Source organism: Macrobrachium nipponense, chromosome 12 (assembly GCF_015104395.2).
Source record: "Macrobrachium nipponense isolate FS-2020 chromosome 12, ASM1510439v2, whole genome shotgun sequence".
Classification (NCBI taxonomy): Eukaryota; Metazoa; Arthropoda; class Malacostraca; order Decapoda; family Palaemonidae; genus Macrobrachium; species Macrobrachium nipponense.
The window spans coordinates 36,137,842-36,144,766 of NC_087205.1; the positions used below are offsets into that span (position 1 = coordinate 36,137,842).

Below are 6,925 nucleotides of genomic sequence, written 5' to 3' on the forward strand. Positions count from 1 at the left end.
CGAATCACGCAGAGCAAAATCTTATTTTTTTCTTGCCAAGCTCAGGGTCTTCGAAACTAACCGACGACAGCCAAGGCTAGCAAAATCGCTTCTTTCTATTTTAAGGTTTTCAACGACACTCCGAGAGAATTTTTTAATAAATAGTCATAAAAATGTAAAGTTAACCCATTCGGAATAAGGCCGTTCTTAAGAGGACCAAAACAATATACTACCTGTCGAATCAGTAGGTCTAGCGTTTGCTTAGCCAAGATTCTTTACACGGTAACTCGATAGCTTTTATCACACAAAAGTTATTTTTATACATTCGAAATCAAATTGTGCCCAGGATATGGTTTAAGTGACATAGCATCTTAACAAATGAGTAGTTTAAAGGGATGGATAGGTCTAGCCTAGGCACCCAAACTTTGCTTTCTTCCGATTACTAATCTATGGCACTTAATGTTTGAAGAAAACAAATTAAACAGGGATTTAAAACACACTTAAGAAATACAATTATTTTTACTTTGAAACGAATAATAGATGTTGTTGTGGCAGTAGCGCCCGCAGAAATTTGATGGGTGTTGGGTGGGTGGCTGGGAGAGGTCGCCGGCACTATTCCCCAACCCAACCTACGAGAGTTGTACTACCAAACTACCTGTATGGTCACCTACAAAGACTCTCACACGCACACATTATATGATATGCACCTCGGCATAGAGGGGTGGGGGGAAAGGGTCCAAGTGGTCCCACCTGCGGGCGCTACGTTGCCCATCGTCTTCTAAGGAAATGCTCCCACCTAATGTAACCTTACGGAGTCTCGTTGAGAAACAACGTTTTCTAGAATACATTTTGTTGATCAACGCTAACGCTGTTTTTACGTATCTAAAACTGAATATTCAAGCCCAGATAGTATCCTACAGGCCCACCTACTGTAAAGAAGCTTCAGTCTCTGAAAAAATACAGAAATCCCTAAAAAGCTTCAAGTGACATGTTTAAGACCAGACGTTAACTCAACCGGTGACTTATAGGCCTAGGCTAAACACCACTAAGTTTTTCTTATAACAAGCTAGGTCCTTTTTACTTTATATTTAGTGGCATATAATGTTAATGGAGTTCCGAATTTGAAATTTCAATCGTCACTGCGATATAATATGGTTAAAAATATGAGACATGTTGACAGCAAGCGTAGCCATCTTTTCGTCTTGCCACCATAAAATTATAGGTAAATATGATACAAAAAAGCTGCGCTTACCTATGAAATGTTATTCCATCTCCTCTAGAAGCCTTCCTGTACCCGTTTCTGTGACAATAAGCCGGAAAACACTAATCATGATATTCTGTGGAAAATAACACAGCACTCACTATATACAGACTCGACTACAGCGGCACCCTGGTGGCGTCTCACCGAACTATATCGTACTGGCATAGAGGTGACATGACTGACGTCTCGAGTTGTTATTAACCTCCTATGGCTGATTTTGTGTGTAAATTTGTTTAAATATTAAATGAATGAGTACGTTTTAAAAATAACTTAATAGTATATAGTAAAATAATATTCTGTGGATGATGATAAACGTTATAGCGTAATGTTTCATATCCATAGGCGATACATTTCCGTTCTGTGTGTGTGTGTGTTTTGTCTTTAAATAAATAAACAAATAAATTATACATATATATATATACATAGTGTGTGTGTGGGTGTTAGGTAAAGTCCAAAATGAAACTCTTATCACATAACATATTATATAAATATGTATATATATGCACTATATAGCTTGTAGGTTTCGACCAACTTCTGTGGACTCGATCACTAAAAGGAAATATAATATACAATTTCAGGAAACAAAATAAAACGGGATTCCATAAAAAACAAGAAACAAAAAAGACAAAATACATTACAGAAAGTAAAAATGTTTCATTAAACAGATTGTTGGTCCCTTCTCAATTCTGAAAATCTTCTAAACTTTCTTGGTTTCTTTGTATGGTGTTTTCACGTTGCTTGGAGCCAGTGACTTCCAAACCACGTCGAGAGTGTACTTGTCTCACCAGAAATGGACATAATCTCTCACACCTAACTTTCCTGGTGGAAGACACCTGGAATCTTCCGCTAAACAGCCAACAGAATGATTTAGTTCTAAATTATGACTTAGATTTAAGTGACTACTTATATTTCTAAACTTACGAATACCAATACATTTGCACATTTCTGCACTTCTAATTTTCAAATATGACCAAGTTTCCATCAAAGGTATTATTCAACGGAAAATGAGGGCGCCGTCTGTGCATCTTCAGGTGGATGTGTACAAGCACTCATACACAACTAGACCACTTATAACATTGATTCTAAGAATCTCTTTTCCAGGAGTGTCTAGCTACAGAGCTATAATTATTCCTCAATATACTGCTGAAATGTGATTATTTTTCCGTTTTACGAAACGAACGACCACTTTCAGCGATATAGCAAGAATCACAATCCAAGCAACCAATAGCATAAACACTTACATAGCTTCAGACAATTTTACAATTTTCACCAGGTCACAGAATTATTATCTTGTAAAGTTTTATGGGTTCATGAAAAGGGGTCATAGGATATTTATCAATGTGCAACACACACCAAAAAAAAAGTAACCTGATTTTAATCATTTCACGGAAAAGGATTCAATAAATGTTCACCAAAATACGAAAAAGGTTGATATGATTTTTGCCACCTGATTTAAAGAAAGGCGATTGAAATAAACTGAAGTATTTACTAATGCCTGAGAAATTTGTCATGTAATATTTTTCCGTTTATGTAGAAAGTCTAGGTGGAATTTTGCCAGTTAATGGCTTTTTGCCTATAATTGCTGTTTTTTCGAGAAGCAATGGAGAAACCCTGCTGGCATAAGCCCAGCCCAGTCCAAAGCAAGGACAACAATAACATTTTAACTGATATTAAGAAGGGAACAATGTCAATTCACTGATACCAAAAAATAGTAGCCAATATCAATTTTCCATAAACGAGTGAATGATCAGAAATACATATATATATTATATATATATATTATATATATATATATATATATTGTATATCTATATTATATATATAAAATATATATATATATATATATATATATATATATTTATATATTTATATATCTATATATATATATATATATATATATATAAATATACGTATATATATAAAATATCTATATAAATATATATATATAATATATATATATTATATATATATATATATAGATATATTATATATTAAAATATACATATATATATATTATATATATATATATATTTATCTAATATTTATATATATCCATATATATATATATATATATATATATATATATATATATTATATATATATACAGGATAAAGCAATGCTAAAAACTAGAGCATATTTTCGACTGGGAAACAAAATTCACTGAAATTAAATAAGGATAAGAGTTACTTAACAGCCATGATAGAAGGGAGGATCTGCCTTTTTGCCCTCCGAATAAAAACGCCATTGGCCCTTTCCACCAAATGCAACAGAAAGACGCACTCCTCTTGCAACGGAAAGAAAGGGCCGAAGATTTTCACCAATATGCAAGAACGACACCATAACCTTTTACACCATCTACATAAAGCAAAACTCCCCAGCCTTTCCAACGACCAAAGAAACGGAGAAGACCGTACGAAGGAAGAGAAGGGGAGAGGCAGATAGCAGAGAGAGGATGACGGATGATAAAAAGGAAGAGAGATAAGGGAGTGGTAGAGGGTTTACCCGGTAGAAACTCAGGTAACAAATTGATTGGAGTTAATTGGGATGGAAAGGGGATGTAGGTACTCGCCGACAGCAGTAGCAGAGAGGAAGGAGGCTCCGTCTGCTTCCTTCGGCGGCCGGGCAGGACGAATTTCTCCGTTATGGAACCGGTGGGAAGGAAAGCCTCGATGGAATAGGATGGCAGAGAGAGAGAGAGAGAGAGAAGAAACCTAACTATAAAATCAAATAAATACAAGAAACACACCAAAACCAAAAGAGTAGAAGAGAGAGAGAGAGAGAGAGGAGAGAGAGAGAGAGAGAGGAGGGGTTGGGGTACTTTTCAACCTAAGTACTAAAACGGTGCGAAGCAGAGCATACTAAGCAGCAAGAGAGAGAGAGAGAGAGAGAGAGAGAGAGAAATACAAGAAACACCAAAAACCAAGAGAGATATAGATAGATAGATAGAGAGAGTGGCAAAAAAAGAAAAAAAAGAAAAGGTGAGTGTGCTACCCCAATCTCCAGGGTGAGACACCTCCACCTCCACTACTATACCACCGAGAGAGCCCGGCCAGGCCCGGCCATGCCATCCCAGTCCGCGCCCAGCGCCCACGGGATGAACACCGGCCGATGAGTCGAGCTTCCCTGGGTCCACTGACGAAATATTTCCGCGGCGAGTTCGCGCCCTGACGTGGTCGAAACTGCTACAGCTCCTCCACAGGTTTGATGTCTCGTTCAAAGGCCTTCCACGCGGATCGGTTGGTGAATATGGTGGTTTGTCGGTAAATAAGCGGTGCTGGAAAATCTCTGGAAAGTTGGGAATGTTTTTGTGATGCTGGAATCATGTGCAATTTGTCCGGAGCAACAACAGGTGGGCTGGTTTGAAAACTCTTCCCCAAATAGCTTTTGAGAGAAGACATTCATGTTTCATATAGAGCAACCGGTCGTTCTTTTAGTTTTTTTTCTAAAGAATGTGTTTATTCCAAAAGTCAATTTTTTTTATAATGAGAAAAATAAAAGATATATCGGATGACGTACAACTCGTCGTTAGATAGACAAGAAAGGAATAATGAGAAACGGGATATCTGATAAAAAGGTTTCAAAAGATGAAACTCAAAGGAAAAGGTAGGTGGAATCATTCCATTCTCTTTCACAGGTCAATGTAATTTAAAGTTAGCAATTTTGCAGGTAAAATAAAAATAGGTGTTTTCTATTTCCAAGCGATATTATGGTAAATGAGAGTTCCAATTTCTTAAACTACAATACGATATTTCACCCCAACGTACGATATGTAAAGCATTCACTCACTGTTACTGTTACTATTTGTTCTGCTATTACCACTACGACTACTACTACTACTACCACTCCCACTACTACTACTACCGAAAGAGTGTAAAAGAACATAATACATTTTTGTCACATAATTCCATAATGTGTGAATACACCGTCTTTTAATGAAATACCAATCCTTTCCTTTTTATATGTTCCCAAAGACGGTCGCCTGTATTAACGACTTCATCATTTTAATGAAACGTCATATATATATATATATATATATATATACGGATATATATATATACATGTATATATATATAATTATATACATATATATATATATAGACAAATTCTACGAAGGAAAGTGAAACATCGGAATGATGCTAGGCCTTTCGACTTGCTGTCCTTTACTTAGCAGACTGAGTCTACTAAGTAAAGAACGGTAAGTCGAAAAGCCTAGCACACCTCACTGTTTCACCTTATCTCGTGGCCTTGGTCTTTATATATATATATATATATATATATATATATATATATATATATATATAATATATATACGTGTGTGCATGTATATAATTCTGTTTATACTGCGAATTATACTTTATACACTGACTTATGAATATGTGAAAAAAAGGGGATAATTTTAACGAGACGTATGTTGGAGTAATTGCAATTACCCGTATATTTTTTATTTCCACAGCGAACAATATTTTTACCAATTGTTTTAACTTCTCAAAAATATTCTCTTTATAAATAGAAAATGAATTTGAATAGATCCCAAAGACCATTTCAAACTTTTATTCCATCGTGTACAGAAATTCCCCAGAAGCATTCGTAGTACAATATTACTACATATTCATTTCATTTTCAGTAATTATTCCATCTCGTTCTGCCACTTATTCAAAAGTTTGCTAGTTAGTACTGCAACGGAAATAATAATTTCAACATGTCGAGAAGGATTTGAAACTATCTAAAGGAGGTGTCTAACATTTAACTTTTAATTGTTTACGTGTCGCAACGAAACTAGTTTCCCTTTAAATCTAAGTTACTAAATAGAGACACATTAGACGTTGCTCTTATAAAAGAAATATGAATTTACCCATTGAATTATTTCTATAGTCGTGAAAACATTTAAAGAAAAGGAGGAGGGAGAGAGAGAGAGAGAGAGAGAGAGAGAGAGAGAGAGAGAGAGAGAGAGAGAGAGAGAGAGACTTAATCGAGATCCACATAAAGTAAATTGGAATTATAAATAACAATCTAACTAAATATTATCTTAACTTATTATGGAGATGAATCTGATTATAACTTTTTTCCCCGCATCACTTGATATAATATTTATCTCCTCTCTGGATGTCAGTGACATCACGGGATCTTTTATTTTATGAAAAAAAATAATAATTAGAGATCTTACGTTTCATGTCACGGGTTACTAACAGATAGGAAATCAACATCCATATTGAACCCCTTGGGACGCCAGGTCTCATTAAAATAAATCAATTAATTAATTAGGTTTCATATTGAACAGCCAGCATCCACTAACGTTCGCCGAGTCAGTGCTTTTGAAGTTAATTTACTGTTATCAAACTGTTGAAAAAATTAGGCCATTATTCACTGAGGTTACATTGCTTAGAATTATAGGTCACACTACTTAGTGTTATGGATAATACGCCGATGTCCTATAATAGTGAGGGGATCTTTAGGTCAATATCAATGATGATGATATTATGATTAACCGAGTTATTATATACACATGTTTTATCCTATACCAAGTGAAGGAACCGCTTATTGTTCGAATCGTGGTTGCCGAGTCATCTTGCGTGTCACATTCAACTCTTTAGAAGGCTACTTGGTGAACGCGTAACTATTGCTCACATAACTTATGATCTATTATAGTCTCTGAAATTTGGATTTTCTCAGATTTGGGGCGAATTC

At 35.3% G+C, this 6,925-nt stretch overlaps 1 protein-coding gene across 2 annotated transcripts in view; it reads left to right on the forward strand.

The window, feature by feature from the left end:
- The first annotated feature begins 4,311 nt into the window (after window positions 1-4,311).
- The window catches only part of LOC135224489 (regulating synaptic membrane exocytosis protein 2-like), a 418,548-nt gene continuing 415,934 nt past the window's right edge, over window positions 4,312-6,925 (forward strand). For both annotated transcript variants that reach the window (XM_064263493.1, XM_064263494.1), the window contains exon 1: window positions 4,312-4,439. The gene's annotated coding sequence lies outside the window, so the exon portion shown is untranslated. The remainder of the gene's footprint in view (window positions 4,440-6,925) is intronic.